This window comes from Tursiops truncatus, chromosome 3, assembly GCF_011762595.2.
Source record: "Tursiops truncatus isolate mTurTru1 chromosome 3, mTurTru1.mat.Y, whole genome shotgun sequence".
NCBI lineage: Eukaryota > Metazoa > Chordata > Mammalia > Artiodactyla > Delphinidae > Tursiops > Tursiops truncatus.
Genome location: NC_047036.1, coordinates 93203898 through 93222755, shown reverse-complemented (window position 1 = coordinate 93222755; position 18858 = coordinate 93203898). Strand labels below are relative to the sequence as shown.

The following is an 18858-nucleotide window of genomic DNA, read 5'->3' as shown; positions in this document are numbered from 1 at the left end:
AGGAGGAATTGCACAAGATCACCAAGGTGCTCCTCAAGCCTGTCTCCTTCACTCTCAAAGTTTCTCACATGTTTAGCTGTGGCCTCAAGCATCTATAAGATATTCTGCTGTCCTGGAGTCAAATTTGACTTGCCAAATAAATGGATATGACTAACATGAGATTTACGTTTCCAGCAAATTTTGAAAATTCAGCCTCCAAGTGGAACTTGGAGATTACATTAAGAAAAGTCCTGGTGTTTAGTTGAATGATGATTTTAAAAATTCCAAGACTTGAAAAAGTTCTTTTAACCTACTAAACCTACATTTTTGGCCTTTAATTAAGCTATTTAACATCTCTTTTTTTCATTTATGTTAAATGCTAAGTGGAGTGACTGAACTAAGAAAATTTCAAAGTTCCTTCAAGAACCAACATTCTATCATTCTCTGGTAAGTACCTCATACTACAGCGGGTTCTACAAATAAACTAATTTTGAAATACAGCCAAGAAATGGGAAATTCAAACTGTTAAGTCTTCATGTCATTTCAGCTTAATTGTGGGTTTTATTGTAACAGGATATCGAATGGGACTTCCAGTTGTCTTAGAATTTCATTTAAAGCCTCTAAGCTGAGGAAACAGGGGGCAATAAATTCTATCATATTCTGAAGGGAGAAGCTAGATAACTCTCTACAAACCTCTATAAAACTTCCAGTGACAATCAGACCTAAGAGTTGATATAAGAGAAGGCAAGAGATCTATTACAGAGAGGAAACTTCATGAAGGATCTTTCATAGTTGAAAACATTGTGGCATTTACCCTTCCTGCCCTGTGCTTTTAATTCCTTGCCACCAAGTCAAGTGAGGCAAGACAGCTACTCAGAAAGAATAGTTGTTTTCCAGAAGAGGAAACTCTTATTTCATTCATCCCCCAACTTGCACCAAAGTCCCCATAGAAACAGTAGGCCTGCCCATGCTGCCACCAGAGAAGAGGAGCATAACAGAGTTCTTGGCAGAGCTCAGGGGTCTTGCAGTTTGGGAGCACATATGAACACAAGACTCCTCACCTGGAGAAGATGAAGGTGGGAAAATGTTTGAAACATCCCTCAATATAAGATAAGGAAAGAGGACAACAGTGGGGGCAAACTTCACTTCTGTGGTTTGGAAAAGCAAGAGTTTCCCAGCAAGCAACTCAATACTAAAGAAGGTAGCTAGGATCAAGGTGCACTGAAAGAACTGCTCTATGCAAAGACGTGGGGAAATAGAGATGCACCAACTGGGACAGGAGCTGGGGAGGAACTTTACGGGTTCAGCTGGAGACTATGTCACCCCATCAGGGACTTGTACAATATAGGGGACCCTGTGAAGTGGGTGTCCCCTCTAGTGAACCTCATGAAAAAGTTGCATTTCAATGCTTGCCATGACAGAGGATGTTTGACACCTAAGAGAACTGAGAGAGGCAGCATCAGCTAAACAAACAAACAAAGACAGAACAAAACTCTCCTCCCTTACTTTCACAAGAATAGGGAAAATAAAGTATATTAAGGGTGACCTTCACCAGCAAGACTACATTCTGGGTGGGAAGGCAGAGAAGTCCACTGACCTCTTCCACAGTCAGCCTCCTACTATGTTCTCTTTGGTGGGATGGGGCTTCCAGCCCCTCTCCATTGCTGTGTACACCCTGAGTTCCCTGACAGGGAGCTTTCCTAAGGGGGTGAGGTATTTCCCTGAAGGGCCCTGCAAGGGTAAGTAAGAAGACACTACGTAGGTAGATTTCCATGCAGCTCAGACTCAGCCTTTGCTGCTGCCCTGCTGTCATCATTTGGCCATTTGCCTCAACACAGTGGAAATTCATAGTTGAAATCTACTCTCTCATACACAGCAATTTAGAATATAGGCTGAAGCTCAGAGAGATAAAGAGGAATCTTTTTAGACCCATAAATATATTTAAATCTGAGATGAGCTGCTGGATAGAAAGTCATTGTTTCACATGAAAATATCTACTCTGCTATGGTTATTATATTTCTTGTTCGCTGTAAATAAATCTTTATACAGTCAGGAAAAAGTCTGACTTAAGCTGCATTCAGGTTAAACAAAATGTAACATAACACAATTATTTCTTGCTCCTAAATCAAACCTTATAAAATATAATGTTTTATAATACCTTACTCAATGTTCCATTATCATACCAAAATGCCATCATTTTCCCTTTTTTTAAAAGAAATTCAAACCAAAGACCCTTTGTACCAACCCATCCTCTATCTCACTCTGTAATGTTTCTATGTGATAATTGTGATACATATAATCTGCTTATAGAAACTTTCCATCTTTCTCCTGGTTATTAGTCAAAGGAAGAAATCTAATGTTTCCCTTGACACAGAGCTCAGAGAAAGACCTCCCATTTCCATCCCAACCTCTTTCCCTCTTTGAAGCTCATGGGAATTATGGAGAAAATGGTCAACAATGATACTCCACAGTCTTCTTCTTGAATGGAAGTGTTAACACAAATGTAGAAACAGTTCCCCATTTCCCCCACACCCCCCAAAATGAACGAGTAATCATAAAGGAAGAAAAGATTCAAGGGTAATCATGTAACTGATGTACTGAATGGGTTAACTTCATAGGGTGAAATCAGGTAAGAGCTTTATTTCCCTACCACTTCTTTTAAATAATTCCTGTCCTTCCTTAAATCTGGATGATCTCTCAGATCCCATACCTTTTCTGAGTACTATAGAATATTAGGGTTAAAAAAAAACTGAGTCATATTTAAATAGAAGGTTATAAAGAATTCATCCAATTCCAAGCTTCTCCCTTCCCACCAGATCTGGCCCAACCAGTGATTCCGTAGCCAGGATTGGAAGTGGGGGGGGGGGGCATTGTCTGTTCCTCTCCATCCTTGATGCATCTCCTTCCCCACTCTTTTAAGAGAAGGCATGAAGTGGGAGACAGTAAAAGTAAAGGAGCAGAGTTTTGTTGTTGTTGTTGTTTGTTTGTTCAGCTGATGCTGCCTCTCTCAGTTCTCTTAGGTGTCAAATATCCTCTGTCAAGGCAAGCACTGAAATACAACTTTTTCATGAGGTTCACTAGAGGGGATACCCACTTCACAGGGTCCCCTATATTGCACAAGTCCCTGATGGGGTGACATAGTCTCCAGCTGAACCCATAAAGTTCCTCCCCAGCTCCTGTCCCAGTTGGTACATCTCTGTTTCCCCACATCGTTGCACAGAGCAGTGCTTTCAATGCACCTTGATCCTAGTTACCTTCTTTAGTATTGAGTTGCTTGCTGGGAAACTCTTGCTTTTCCAAACCACAGAAGTGCAGTTTGCCCCCACTGTTGTCCTCTTTTCTTATTTTATATTGAGGGTTTGCAAACATTTTCCCATCTTCATCTTCTCCAGACAAGGAGTCTTGTGTTCCCTATATTTGGCAAGTCAACTATGGGAGGGAGTAAGGGTTTCTGAATATATCTCCAAAGTCTGCACATGGTAGGGTAGAAAGCAATGAAGACTAGAATGATAAAAGTTAGGATGGCATGACTAATGCCTCAATATCTTTGCCCATCAGTTTACCCACAGTTAAATCCTGGTTCTCCATGTATCTTTCAGTTCTAACACTTAAATTGTTCAACGAGAATGGTTAAATAGAACACAACTAAAACACTGAAATATCACATGCTTATAATGGAAATGGAAGGAACACATTCCAGGGAGTATGAAAAAGGGTTTATGAAGGAAGGGAATTTAAAACCTAACTATGATTTTACCCATAGTGTCGAAATTTAGTCAGTGAACATTGAGTAAAATTATATTACATAAATAATGTAATTCTAGTGCCTAACAAACAGTGAATAGTAATATGGTATAACAACTGACATGTAATAATTATAAGAATTATCACATGACACCATAAAGCTCCTGGAAGAGAACATAGGCAAAACATTCTCTGACATAAATCGTACCAATGTTTTCTTAGGTCAGTCTCCCAAGGCAACAGAAATAAGAACAAAAATAAACAAATGGGACCTAATCAAACTTATAAGTTTTTGCACAGCAAAGGAAACAATAAACAAAATGAAAAGACAACCTACAGAATGGGAGAAAATATTTGCAAACGACGAGACCAACAAGGGCTTAATTTCCAAAATATATAAACAGCTCACACAACTCAACAACAAAAAAACAAACAACCCAATCCAAAAATGGGCAGAAGCCCTAAATAGACATTTCTCCAAAGAAGACATACAGATGGCCAAGAGGCACATGAAAAGATGCTCAACATTGCTAATTATTAGAGAAATGCAAATCAAAACTACAGTGAGGTACCACCTCACACTGGTCAGAATGGCCATCATTTAAAATTCTAGAAGTATCAAATGCTGGAGAGGGTGTGGAGAAAAGGGAACCCTCCTACCAACATTCCCTGTTGGTGGGAATGTAAGTTGGTACAGCCACTATGGAAAACAGTATGGAGGTTCCTCAGAAAACTAAAAATAGAATTATCATATAATCCAACAATCCCACTCCAGGGCATACATCCAGGCAAAACTATAATTCAAAAATATACATGCACTGCTATGTTCAGAGCAGCACTATTCACAATAGCCAAGACATGGAAACAACCTAAATGTCCACTGACAGATGAATGAAGAAAGAAGATGTGGTACAAATATACAACGGAATACTACTCACCCATAAAAAGGACAAAATAATGCCATCTGCAGCAACATGGATGCAACTAGAGATTATCATACTAAGTGAAGTAAGTCAGAAAGAGAAAGGCAAACACATATGATATCACCTATATGTGGAATCTAAAATATGACACAAATGAACCTATCTACAAAACAGAAACAGTCTCAGGAACATAGAGAACAGGCTTGTGTTTGCCAAGGGGGATGGGGGTTGGGGGATGAGTGGAGGGGGAGGTTGGAGTTAGCAGATATAAGCTATTATATATAGAATGGATAAACAACAAGGTTCCACTGTATAGCACAGGGAACTATACTCAATACCCTATGATAAACCATAATGGAAAAGAATATTAAAAAAGAATGTATATATATGTATAACTGAATCACTTTGCTGTACAGCAGAAATTAACACAACATTGTAAATCAACTATACCTCAATAAAAAAAGAATTATCACATATAATTCTATATTCTCATACAATCCAGCATTATATTAAATTACAATTATTATTATAAGTATGTAATTATATACATATTGTATGATAATATAGTAAACTATAACTATAGTTTATGTATTGTTTGAAGTCTCAGCTCTTTCAGATCTGGGATTATAAATATACCCATTAAACAAAATATGTACTTTACAGATAGCTACATAAGGGGCCATCCTTCGGATTTTACTAGGAAAGAAGTTACTTGAGAACATCAAACAAAAAATGAGTGAAGACAAGAATTTGGCAATGGACTTCAAATATTCTAACATGAATTCTAGGCAACCTCTGCTGATAGGGCACTTAGAGAACCTGTCTTTAAATTGTATTGCCTTTTCCTCAAAACACAGCTTTACCTTGCCCAAGCAAAAAGGAATCTAAATTAAGAAGCATTCTAGAGAGTAGAAACATAATCAGTGCAATTGAAGAGAAGGCAGGTAATGAGCAGGACACTGCCAGGTGCTGGGCAGCAACCAATGAGCACTATAGTGCTGATTGCAGCAATGCAGAGATGGAACTAAAAGCTTAGGGGGTACACATCGATTTCTAGTTCTAATACAGGGTAGCAAATATCCAGGTGTTCTGTTGGTCTGTGGCTTTGGTATGCCCATTAGCTCTGGCCCTTCTTGGTCCCTTTTCTGTTTTCCTCAGTGTCTTACAACCCATTTCATGGTCACATTCGCTGTGAAGTTCGGCAGGCACACTGGCCATGGTGGGCAGTTCCTTGGCAACACATCATGTTCATTTTGCTCAATATGTGATTATTGGGGAATTGAGTACAATAGCTACTAGTACTCATTTCTACTGGTATTTCTCCTTTGTGTTCTGAATGGTCACCTCAGTTCTTTGACATGAGATCTGCTTCTTGCTGCCTTTCTCATCACTTCAACTCCATACCACTGATACCACCAGTAGCCTCCTGACTGTATAAAGCACTTTATTTCCCTGAGCCCCTACTTCTCATTTGAAAAATGGCATTAGCAATGAGATAATCTCCAAAATTCCTGTTCCCTCGAAGACTTGCTACAGCACACACCTCACAGAAAGGCAGAGTGGTCAACACCACCATAAGACAGCTAAAGCCAAAACCAGGAGAGGAGAGTGGGTATCAGATACGAAAGTAAAACCCCAAGAAGAATCAAAGTCAGAAAAAGGTTAATTCAAGTCAACACAGGTTTGAGCTCAACAATTACAGTCTAAGGGAGAAGAGATGATTTTTGCTATAGTTGCAAGCATTCAACAATGATGGAATAAAATTGGCTTGAACAATTTGGGATCTTTTAATTAAGGGGCTTGGATTTCTAAAATCAAAATTACCTTGGAAGGGGATTGCTTAACTGAAAGTGAATTGAGAAGTGTGGCGCTTGTAACACTTCACTCAGCCTGAAGGTCAGGTGATGTAAGCTTTGTAGAAAGTGTATTCCTTTAAGCTGGAGTTGAGATATTACACAGCTGGCTTGCTGAAAAAAAAATATATCAGTAATTCCAAATTTCTGCAGTCCAGAGAAGCCTCTATTTTCTTTTTATTTCTACAAGATCTCAAGGGGCTCTGTCTCAAAAGCAGAAAGTGATGGTAGCAGCAGAATCAATCGAGACTCACTAGGAAGAGAGATGACAGAATGCAGCAAGTGAAAAAAAAAAAAAAAAGAAATGATCTTGGAAGAGGTTGCAAGGAGGCCACTTCTGAAAATCCCCTCTGAAAGGCATTTGCTGGTCTCAAAGGGCTTTAGCATGAGCCCAGAACCTGGAATTTATTACATAAACATTTACTAAGCAAATGCAATGATTCAGAGAGAGCACCCTGCCCTGCTCCTTTCCCTGACTTTTATTTTGTGCATGTGTGTATATGAACTCAGGTGTGATTACTACACTCCTGTGTGAATATGAGCATATTTATAAATTATACATACAAGCCTCAATGTTATGACTTCATTGGAGCATGTCTTAAATGGTTGACCTAGACAGTAATATGTGTTAAATATTTCTACACACATGTGTTTTAACATCATTGGTTGTGGTATGATTTCTATAAGGATTTATCTCTGGGCCCAGGTTAAAGCTTACCATACACCATCATTCCTGAGGACCCTGGCCTTCTGAACTCAGAATAACATGGGATCAAAGTGAAACTACTCACTTCTTTTTCAGCAATTCCTACTGGGGAAAAAGTGCTCCATCGTGTATCTGGAGATATACTTCCCCCCCAGATGGGCAATCTTCAACAGCATACCTAATCTCTCTGAGCCTAGATTTTGGTATCTGTAAATCAAGGGGGTTAAGCCAACCTAGAGGTTTCCAAGTCTTGTTTTCTGAAGTCTTAAGTTTCCTCAGAGGTATCTTTGGTGCTACCTCGAGGGCCAGGAGGAGGCTCAGGTGACCTCTGATTTTAAGAGAGCAGTTCTGCTTCTGTTTGTCTTACATCTTGGGACCCTGCACAGGCTGTCAATGGAAAAAAAAACCATTTATTGCTAAAGAAGAATGTATCATAATCCAGACCTGTAAATTCTGTAAGGTACCATATCACACCTTCTGTAAGTTAGGAGAACTCATGGCCACTTCCATTTTGGGGCCTCCTGATGAAGAGAAGCTAAAAAAGATTCCAAAAATGACAAGTTACATAAGGTATGTGAAGAACGTCTTTCAGTGATGTCAGTGTTTCTCGTTCCTGTGTGCGTCAACTTATTTGGAGACAGCCTGTCAATTTGAGGTTCTTGGTAAATGTAAGGAAAAGGCCGAATGGTTTTCTTGTCTCCCTCCAAATCACACTCTCAGAATAATACCTGGTTCCTGCCAACTCCCCTTCTCTATGTATCTGCGAGTCTTAGATAACCCTCACTTCTAGGATTGGAATATTCCCATAAAATTACTCCACAGGAAAGCTCCTCTATCAAGCACCTAAAGAACTCGTAAGTGTTCTTCATGTATTTCTATTACATCTTTCTAGATATCACCTTATTAGATGTCTTAACAGGGTTACTTTATTTCAAGAAACACATTCCAACAATCAAAATATTTGATTAGCCCAAACCCAATACAATAAAGAAATGTGAATGGGTCTCTGAATTTGCAGTAATGGGAGCTGACAACTATTGGAGTCTATGTTAAATCAGTGTTTCTTACTTCACAAAAGGTGAAAATCTAGCAAAATATTTCATTTTTAAACCATCTAAACCCCGGAAGAAGCAATAAACTATGAGATAAATCATAAATAATGAAAAAAAGACCCATTTTTTTAGACATAGAAGTGAGAGAGATATAAAAAAAGGTTCTGGTTTCCATGGGTGGCATTGTATAAAGCTGTTTATTTTAGTTGTGTACCATGGAATGCATTCATTTTGTCTTTTGACAGTTCTGTAAAATAAATGCTGGCGCTGCATTCCACCAGATACCTAAAGAACTCAGCTTATTAGGGGCCTGTAACTGGTGAGAGTGTTGCTGGAATTAATTGGATTCACCGGGTACAACAGTTTTTGAGAAATGTAACCCACCACACAACATACAAGGAGACAGGAGAACGGTAGGTGTTCATGCCTTCTTGAGGCAAAGAGAGTTGAGAGCAGTGAAGCTTTGTTGAGAGCATTCTGATTCCTATTTCTTCCTGTTGTAAGAGGTCTAGTTGGGGTCCCTGAGACCTTTTAATTCCATTGATTTAGCATCTTAGAAATCAAGCTTAGCTGCAGGGGTACAGGCCAGCAATCAAACTTGTGTGATCTTGCTAGAAACCAGCCTTGGTGTCACGCTCCAGCCTGCTGGTTTCAGTTTATTTTTGGCACTCGTGGATTTAACCCTCAGGATTTTGAGGCCTCCCTAGAGCACCTGAAGGTCCATGCCACGTAGCAATTTATCATTTTGTTAAGGAATAAACTTGACTCTCAGGCTTCAAAGCTTAATATGCAAGAAGGAGTCACTTAGCAAGTTTACTAGGCCTAGGTGGTCTCTAAATACTGATAGCTCAGGCTGGTCATTTTTGTTCTATACCTTTGCTACCTTGGCAATACGTTTTGGTGGTAAAATTCATATCCTTCTTGTAAAGAAAATCTTCTGCTTGTTCAGTGATGAAAATGAGGGGAATAACGTAGGCCCAAGGCATGGTTCTTAGCCAGAAAATAAAGTACTTTTGAGCAGTGAACAGTATTAGAAAAGGCAACACTATAAAGATGGCAGAAAGATCAGTGGTTGCCAGGAGTTGCTGGGGTGGGGGAAGGGGTGAGGGAAAGGGACAGACAGGTGGAGTACAGGGCATTTTTAGAGCAGTGAAGATATTCTGTATGATACTGTAACGGTGGACGTACGATATTACGCACTTGTCAAGAGCCATAGGACTGAACTACACAAAATGTAAACCCTAGTGTGAACTATGGACTTCAGCTAATAATAATGTATCGATAGTGGTTCATCAATTATAATAAATGTACTACAGCCATGCAAGATGATCCTAGCAAAACTGTGTGGGGAAGAGGAGGCACATAGGAACTCTTTCTGCTCAATTTTTCTATAAACATAACACTGTCCTAAAAATTAAGTGTATTCATGAAAAAAACTGTATCAGAAGGTAGCTCAGATCTACACAGCAGGAACAACTACATAAGTACTTTAGAAACAGAAAAAGTGATCCATGGAACCATTTAAGGAAGGGCTATGTGCCGTGCAAATGAGAAACAAAATGTTTATCAAAATGAAATAAATTGTTATCTGGTTATGTTAAAAAAAATTTAACTGAACAGTGATATTCGAATAAGCCAAAAGCCCGTACAAGTACTTCTGTGAAGCAACCAGTAAGACAACCAGGCTGACCTTTCCCATGAGTAAAATTTAGGAATTGTTTTTGGAAGTGTTCTATGCTGTGAAATTAATAGGAGAAGGCCGCTTAGCTGCAAAAACATGTCTTCAGAGTTGAAGAGAGGAATGGACACATATTAAAGGAAGATGCCTTTTGCAAATGTGCATATCCAGGAAGGAAGAAGTAATTTTGGAATCTAAAGAGTCTGAGGGCAGACCGTCTTCTCTGATATCTAGCAAATACACCCCAGGACTCAGGGTCACCTTCCCGAGCTGCTGTGACTTACTTCACACTTCTGTGTAATGCATTTTGTCTTCCTCTTCACCCTTATCCACACCTCAGCACATTTTATCACCACTGAGGCCGTTTTGCTGATTTACGTTACTAGCAAACGATGATAATGTAGTAAAGGGTTGGGTTTATTTTAGTTTTTAAAGCTATATACATACAAATGACTTAAGCTCATATATCCAGAATTGTTCAGGGTCTGAAGAGTTCAGTTAAAGTTTTCAGTTATAGCTAATGTTTTGTGGAGGGGAGGAATGAAATATTCCTTGAAATGAATCCATTGAGGATTCTTGAAGGCCTTGGGAAGGTTCCCTTTCGAATGAGAAGGTCTGTTTTAATTTAAAAGAATTGAGAACATTTAGTGCCCTGGCAGAAGGAAAGTGAAAATCCTATTGAATTTCAGAATAAATGTTTGAATGATGAAGCTAACTATATAGGAGCAATGCAAATGGAAGCCATATGAACAAAAACAAAAGAAACATATAAAAGCAACTCAGGCTAGTATATACTTTTCTATAGAGATCAAAACAAGATTCCAGAGAGGCAGGGTAGCTTATAAATGTAATATCAGTAGAGCGAATCAGAAAAAAATGTTTCTAGCTCAAAATATAATTAACCAGGCACTTTGCAATTACTGACAACTTGTGTTTTTCAGTCTTATCACAGATCTTCTTTGAGCTACATATGTTACTGAGAAAATTAGCATGTTACATAGCTATAACATTCAAGGCATTACTTTGAAAAGCACCACATATAAAATAAACATTGCCTTGAAAACTGGGAGATCGCCAGGGACTTATGTCAAATGGAGTCCTCTCCAGTTATGTCTGATTTTTCCATTTTATATCTTCCTCAATCATTAGGGCTTAACCCCTACAGGAATTTACACGAGGATAGCTTACATACCTCAGCAAATATAAATTTTCCAGGGGTTCCATTCGATCCTTAGAAGGCCTTAGGCATTAGTGCTAAGAATTTTGGGCAGGATAGCTGTTTTGGAAAAGGGCAACACTTGGGTTCTTGACCATATGGGGGTTTGTACAGAACAGAAGATGGAACTAGGCCTGCTCTGTGTGGACATTTACATCTTCTCCTTCTGTTTCTACAGAATGAATCCAGGGGGAAAAGGCCTAGTGGCAAGCCAAATCAAATGATTTGAGTTATTTTAAGAAGAAGCAGTTCATTGCACTGGTTGACAAACTTAAAATGCCTGGACAGCCTGTTCGAAGAGCCAGCAGCAGGAAGAGGAGAGACTGTGCCAGAAACTCAGGCCAAGAAGCACTGAGAGGGCTGGTTCAGCCCCCCTCCTGTGAATTAGCATGTCAATGGTCCTACTCCCCCGGGGTCTGAGAAAGCCAGGGATACTATTTTCACAGTGGGTCAGGTCCTAAGATCTTCCTTTCCATTCATTTGTATCACTTTCTAGGAGTGGGTCCCTGATTCACTGATATAAATAGGAGTAGATAACAAAGGGAAATAATTCATTGTGAGATCTGGATTTCTTTTCCTCTCAACGTTAATAGCTATTGTGTGTACTGCACGTCACAGAATTCAAAGCATTGTGGTTACAGCATTTAGCATCTTATTGAACCTCATAGCACCTTGTGAGATGGTATGACTTTTCCCACTTAGAGGTGAGGAACGGAGGCTCAGGGAAATTGTAACTAAGTGGTTCGATGTATCAACATGATAAATGGTAGAGCAAGAATTTGGAAATTCAGATTAAGTGGATTTCACTGAAAACGGAACCAAAGGTCCATTCCTAATGCACACAGAAAGACCTTCTTAGTTACAACAATAAGAAACCGAGCACCTAGTAAACATCTGGCTGTGTGCTAGGTACTCTGCATGCTTGACTCCTGAACCATCATAAAACAAAGCAAAATGAGAGAAAACCATCTTCATATCAAGGCAGGGCACAAAGTGGATAGAGATGACATGAGAATGATTTTCCGGGAGAGACGGAGCCTGCCAAAGATGGTGAAAATAAACTTTTTGAAAGGAAAATTTTAATTTTCATTCAGCTCTAAATGAAGAAGTGTCTGCCAAGGGGTGCTGGCCAAAAGCAGCCTCTCACTGGATAGATCCCACATTCACGGTCATGGCTATTAAACTGCGGAGATTCTTATTTTATAAATCAGTTGTTGCTAATAGAGTCACGTTAATTTCCAGAATCCACAAACGAGACGGTAAACCAAAGGCAATTTTACCTCTATTTTTATCTCTTATTTCAATGACCACAAATATATCTGGGCTAAGTCATCTCTAGTCAGTGCAGTTATCTTTTGAGGAGGAAATTTACCGATGCCTAACTAAGAAACAATGCACTCCATGCAGAGACACAAGGTCACTTTAAATATACAGTCCACTTAGGCTGAATGTTAATATGGGCATCTTTTAGCTGGCCATTGCCCAAATTTATAGAAAAGCAGATTCTCCAGCCAGAAAGCTTCCCTGTTCCAGCTTGTGTGAGGAAGGAAACTGTCAAGCGCTGGCAAAGGAAAACAGACTGTGGTTGATGAGCAACTCAAATATTACGATATATTGGACCTCAGATAGCACTGCACCTCATTTCCTGGCACATATTTGCCCTCAGGAAAAGGAAAATGAGTTTTGCTTTAACAATAGAGCATTTAATTAGTCATAGGTCGCAGCTGATGAACACAGACTCTGGTTTCACATATGCCCCTAAGCCCTCCACTTCCTATGGTGCTTATTCAACAGGTAACTGCAGTTTTATCTGCCCACTTTCAGATGCAGTGCCAACCCTTTAAGAACTTACAATTTATGAAATAGCCATGTCTAACATAGTCACAGTTGCTATGTCCTAGCTCTCTGTTCATAATTTTCTAATTTTCTCTGAATACATTTAGTAAATGGTCATTTGAAAACATTTAACATTTGGAGTATTTTAGTGTGGATCCTATATAGTCCCCCTGGAAATGGAGTCTCTAAGGAAATGGCATATTCTACAAATATTGAGCTGTCCTAGGTTTAGCTGTTTTTTAAAACAATTTTATTGAAATATAGTTGATTTACAATGTTGTGTTAGTTTCCGGTAGGCAGCAAAGTGATACAGTTATATATACATAAAACCTTTTTTATAGATTCTTTTCCATTATGTTATTACAAGATATTGAATACAGTTCCCTGTGCTATACAGTAGGGCCTTGTCATTTATCTATTTTATATATAGTAGTGTGTATATTTTAATCCCAAACTCCTAGTTTTTATGTTTTTATGTAAAGTAACACTTTTCGTTTTTTTCTGGTCCTCACTTTAATGGGTTTTAAAATGTTTTTCTAATAGAGAAAAGAAGATTAACCTTATTACTTCTGCACTGCTGAACCGCTCTTCTGCAAAGACCCTGTGAAAGGCGGCCTTGTCTTGTGCAGGTTCTCACATGGAATGCTGTCGCTGGAGCACTGTGGTCCCTGTGTATTCCGGTGGTGCATCTCCCTTTCTCTTCCCCCTTCTCTTTGTCTCTTGTGTTGTTACATAAGCACAGGAGGGTACGTGGCCAAAGGACAGAAAGGAGGACTCGACTGGTGAGAAAAATCTTACCAGGTGGATGGAATAAGAATTCATAAAATAAGACCAGAAAAAAAGCTGCAAGCTGTGCTCCTCATTGCTTTCTTATTCATGTCTTGATTTTATTGCAAACTGAGTCTGTCTGGAGTCCTGTCCTGGATACTGGTGCTCCATGAAAGAGTCAGACATGAATCCAGCTTTCAGGTGTCCCCCCTCTGGTAAGGGAACTGTGACATGCATGCAGCAATAATCTAAAACAGGGTGTTATAAATACTAGAGAAGAGGTATAAACAGCTTGAAGAAGAGGTGGTTCTGCAACTTGAGAGGAATAGGGAAAGAAAGGCTTCATGAAAGAAGTTGTATTTGGGTTGAGCCTTAAAGGATAGCAGAGTTGTTCTCTCCATCTGGTGTGCCATTCCACTTCTATTGTCACCTTTCCAAATCCGAGCCATCCCTCCTTTGGACTCTAGCCTATTTGTAAAGCCATTCCTGAAGCTACACCAGAACCTGTTCATATTTTCTTTGCATTTCTTGGACCAGGAGTCACTTTGCACTCCTCTTGTAGCATCTATCACACACTCTTTCTTGTATTACACTTGTCTGTGTATTTAGTGGTTGGCTGTACTGGACAGCTAGTTTTTCCCAGCTTTCCTTGTCCCTTTCAGCACATAGCCTGGTTTGTATCATAGGTCCCCAGTGACTCCCTGTGACAAAAACATGAATGACTTCATTTACCTTCCTCTTCATTATATCCACTGGCCTGTGGTACTACATGCCCACCCTTTCTACAAAGGAGCAATCCAAGCAACTGCTTCTCTATCTTTCCCAATATTGGGGGAAAATACATTAAGAAGCTTCACCTTATACACAATGAAGGCTGGACTCATAACACGAGGTTGTACCCTGCATGTTGGTTTCTTACAAGATCGTATGTAACTCAGGAGGAAAAGCCAGTCTAAAAACCCCAATGTTGTATTATTACACAGCTTCCCATGAACGATTAAGCTGAAAGCTGGACTTGCCTTTGATGACTGTGTCTAGTTATGTTATGTTATGGACCCTGATTTTAACTTTGAATTGCTATTTTTCTCTGAAACCTACTGCCCTAATTTTGTCTGCCTCAGGGAAAACTGTTGGCCCATATAAAGTATTTTAAAGGTAATATGCAGACTCTTAAATGGACACAAGTGAATGAGTACAAGTGTTGACATGCCCTAAATTAAATATATTTGCAACTAGTTTACTAATGGTAAGAAAATAAATCAGACATCAAGATTAATTTAATTTTCAGCCCTTTAGGCCTAAACCAAGTGTTGGAATAAACATTCGAGTTTCTTTCAACTGGAGTCCTGGAGTAAAGATAGCTGTACAATAACCAATTTCGACAAAGAGTTGTTAGAACATTAAAACAAATTTTCTATAAATTACAATTATTGGCAAAATTTCACTTTCCCTTTCAGAAAGGGAATAATGTAGCATTAAGTTTTCGTTCTGTATGTCAAGACATGAAGCAGAGAACTAGGGATTTGTTTATTTTTTATTTAGTCCTTCCATCCATAGTAATAATTCATTCATCCATCTTGGTGTGAGCCATTGCTGTGTTCTCCCTTAGTGATTTGGATACCTCTTGTGCATCATTTCACATCCTTTCAGCCCCAGCTCTTACTACAGCCATTATTATTACCACATGGCCCATGTTGGCTTTGACCGCCTTCACTCATGCCATGACAACACCTCAGCTCAAACAGTGTGGTCTCACTTCCTACTCCAGGAGTTCTCTGATACTGGCATGTAGGACATTTGTGGGAATACACTTGATACTCACATATATGTAACCTAGAATTTCAGGGGGGTTCATGAACGTGAGGCTATTCTTGACGAATTCAGGCTCAAGCATCAGTCATCTGCAATGTGGCCAACTTGCTAGTGTGATATTGTATATCTTTCTCTCCTTCCCTGCTTCTCTTCCCAAGTCCCTAACTCCAGGATCACTTCCCAAATAAACTACCTGCATTCAAGCCTTCACCTCAAGCTCACCTTTCAGGGGGACTAAGGATAAAATGGTTGCTACCAGGACTGGCTGGAGAAAAATGTTATGATGGGATTTTGGAATTGGACCCCTTAACAGACAAATAGCAGTAAGGACCCATTGTTGGTGGTAAGCAGGGGTCGTGGTAATACCTAGTATGCAGTGGCATCAGAATTATTCTCAGATGTGATAGATTAGGATGGGGTAGGAGAAAGTGTTAACCAAGCCTGACAGAGGAAATACAGTTCCTTCTCCAGAAGGAGATACTTATACAATGAAGGAATCAGCTAATATGTACCAGGAGGTATGAGCAAACTATATGTGGGTATGGAACATGAGGATTTTGGACTGTGGTATGGGGAGGAATAAACCTGAATAGGGGATATGAGGAGGAATATGGCCGATGGTCAATGTCCTTGCAGGCCCTCATAGATCCACTCCTAATATGCTACTAGGATTGCTCCTTGAAGACTGGCCTGAATGATGGCCTAGAGTAATGATGTGGAGATGCTGAAGCTGTCTTGGTAGAGTATGGAAGTTAGATGCTTGAGGAGGTAGAAATGTTGAATGTATTCATTATGTCGATATATAATCAGAGAACTCATCCCTTGACTATTTTTCCAGAACAGTCCCTTCATTAAGGCAATAAAAACGCACTAGTGAGGAAACACTGATATCTTTGAAAACCACAGTGGTGGCTGCTCTCTATAGGACAGAATTTACAAAAAGAGGTTCCACCACGGGACTGAGTTTCATAATACCAGTGAGGATGACAGGATTCTAGAAAGACAGAAGTAAGGTGGGTGGCATTTAACCATCAGAAGTTGACGTAATTTCCACAATGGGCAAGAAGGCCAGAGTGCCTATCAGACCCATAGGACCTAGCATTGCCGGGAGCAATATGTACATAAACAGTGATGAATGTTACTTCCTTTTTTAAAATCAGGAACCAGCAAGCAGAACTCTGACGTCAATTGCTACAGTGGAACAAATTGTGATTTCTTATCCAGTCTCCAGATCTAAATCAATTAACAGACCCACCACCCAATGACTGATGGGATAATCCTGCGGTGTCACCAGAAATGTGTACAATAAATATTCCCATTGTCCTTCTCCTAATGTATCTACAGCCATTTACTGGTAACTCTGCACTGGAGAAAAGATAGTATTCAGACTTTTCAAGGATCACTGGACACAGAGTCTACCACTGACACTAGGGGTACCAAAACATCATCACAGTCCCTTGGTGCTAAATGTATTTCTGCCCCAAGTACACCTTCGTTGGGTTCTCAGACCAATCCTGTGGTTATTTTCCTGGGCCCTAGGTATATAAATTGGGCTACCAATGATTAGTAGCTAGGAGAACCCCTGTTATGGTTCTCTAACCAGTGAAATATGAATCATTTTTGTAGCAACAGTCAAATGTAAGCCTCAACAACTACCTCCTGTCATAATAGTAAATGGAAATAATAGCATATTCCAGGAGGAATTGCAGAGATTAGGATAACTATCAAAGACTCAAAGGATGAAAATATCCCCCATATAGTCCCATTCAATTTATCTGCTTGTCCCCTGCAAAAGCAGTTGTAGTATGAGGCATGAGAGTGGGCACCCATAAAGTCAACCAAATTGTAGCCCTAATCAGAGCTGCTGTGCTGAATGAGGTATGCTACTGGGAGGATAAATACAGACTCTGGAACAGGGCATACAGCCATAGATCTTCATAGGTGAAGCCTATATGGTGAATGCATCCTTCTTCATCCCATCAGTAAGGATATCAGAAGTAGTTTGCTTTTATGTAGTAAAGATAACAGTTTACATTTACTGTCTGGCTCCAGAACTATGACCACTCTTTGACACAATACAAGCTGTAGAGACCTTGTTCACCATGACTTCCCACAGAAGATCATGCTGTTTCAATATATTGACGACATCATGTTATTAGACCTGACGATCAGGATACAACAATTATCCTAATAGAAACATGCATGCCAAAGCATGGGGATTGAATCCCTCTGACAGTTACAAGTTTATTACCTCAGCTCCAAATCCACCTTTTATGAACTACTTCTGTGGGAATATTTGGGAACTTACACTTCCTTTGCAGTGAGTATAATATTAATCTTTGTCAATAGAGGGCACTTGAGAGACATTGCAGAGAAAGGGGCTTTTTTTTGGTTCAGGTGCGCTGTTTTGATGCTTCTTACTCCTATTCTGCAGCTAGCAGAAACGCATGCATGGAGATATCCAGAGATGCTTTGCCATAGCTTCAAGCTCAGAGCACACAATCCTTTGGGGAGCTTGCAGCATGAGCCCTGGCCCAAGGACCACCTGGCTGATGCCCTCTAGATGTGGACACAAGCACGCTGGGCCTTATGCTACCTTGCTGTTGAGCAAGCCGCTGATGCCTCGACTTCCTTTGTCAGCCCACCCATTAGCATTGATCTGCCAGCATCCTGGAGAGATATTTCCAATTTGCCCAGGCAAAGCAGTGAATTCTCTGCCATCCAGTGGGCTGCAACCACATGTATTTCACAATTTGAACCCCAGCCTTGGGGAGGGGACCTCCAGGTAAGTTAGTTCCTTCCTTGCATATTCTCTCTCAATCCTAGGGTAGCCTTTAGAGCTTTCTTTAAATCTTGATAGTCATTCTCCTGTTATAGTTAATTCTTGATGTTAAACTTTGGGTTTTTATCTTATGATTATACCCTGACAGACACAATCTCACAAAAAATCAGGATCCGCTACTTTGGTCAATACTTCAAGAGTCTAATGGTCTGTGTCATGGTGGGACATACTCTCTAAGGTAAAATACAAAACCCTTATACTAAGAAACAGGCATAGCACTTGGTTGGTCTCTCTGGATTTTGAAGGTACCATACAGCTTCTGGCATGCCCTTTGTCCCTGGTTGAGATGCAGCATTTGATTATGAACCACCAAGTGACTGTATGACCAAAGTTCCATCATAAGCTGGTTTCATAAAATTCACCAAAATCCTAAGTGTGGGTAGGCTCAATAACAATCAACTGTATGGTAAAAAAGGGTACATTCAAGATTAGATCCAATAGGTCCAAAA

At 39.8% G+C, this 18858-nt stretch overlaps 1 long non-coding RNA gene across 2 annotated transcripts in view; it reads left to right on the top strand.

Moving 5' to 3' along the window:
* The window catches only part of LOC109550816 (uncharacterized), a 58072-nt gene extending 41187 nt beyond the window's left edge, over nt 1-16885 (top strand). The window contains exons 4-6 of one of the 2 annotated variants that reach the window (XR_002177491.3): nt 364-426; nt 13531-15910; nt 16728-16885. This is a non-coding gene — a long non-coding RNA (uncharacterized lncRNA). Of the gene's footprint in view, nt 1-363; nt 427-11329; nt 12530-13530; nt 15911-16727 lie in introns of those variants that run through there. The other variant, XR_012330811.1, reaches the window with a different exon arrangement.
* Nucleotides 16886-18858: the final 1973 nt, after the last annotated feature.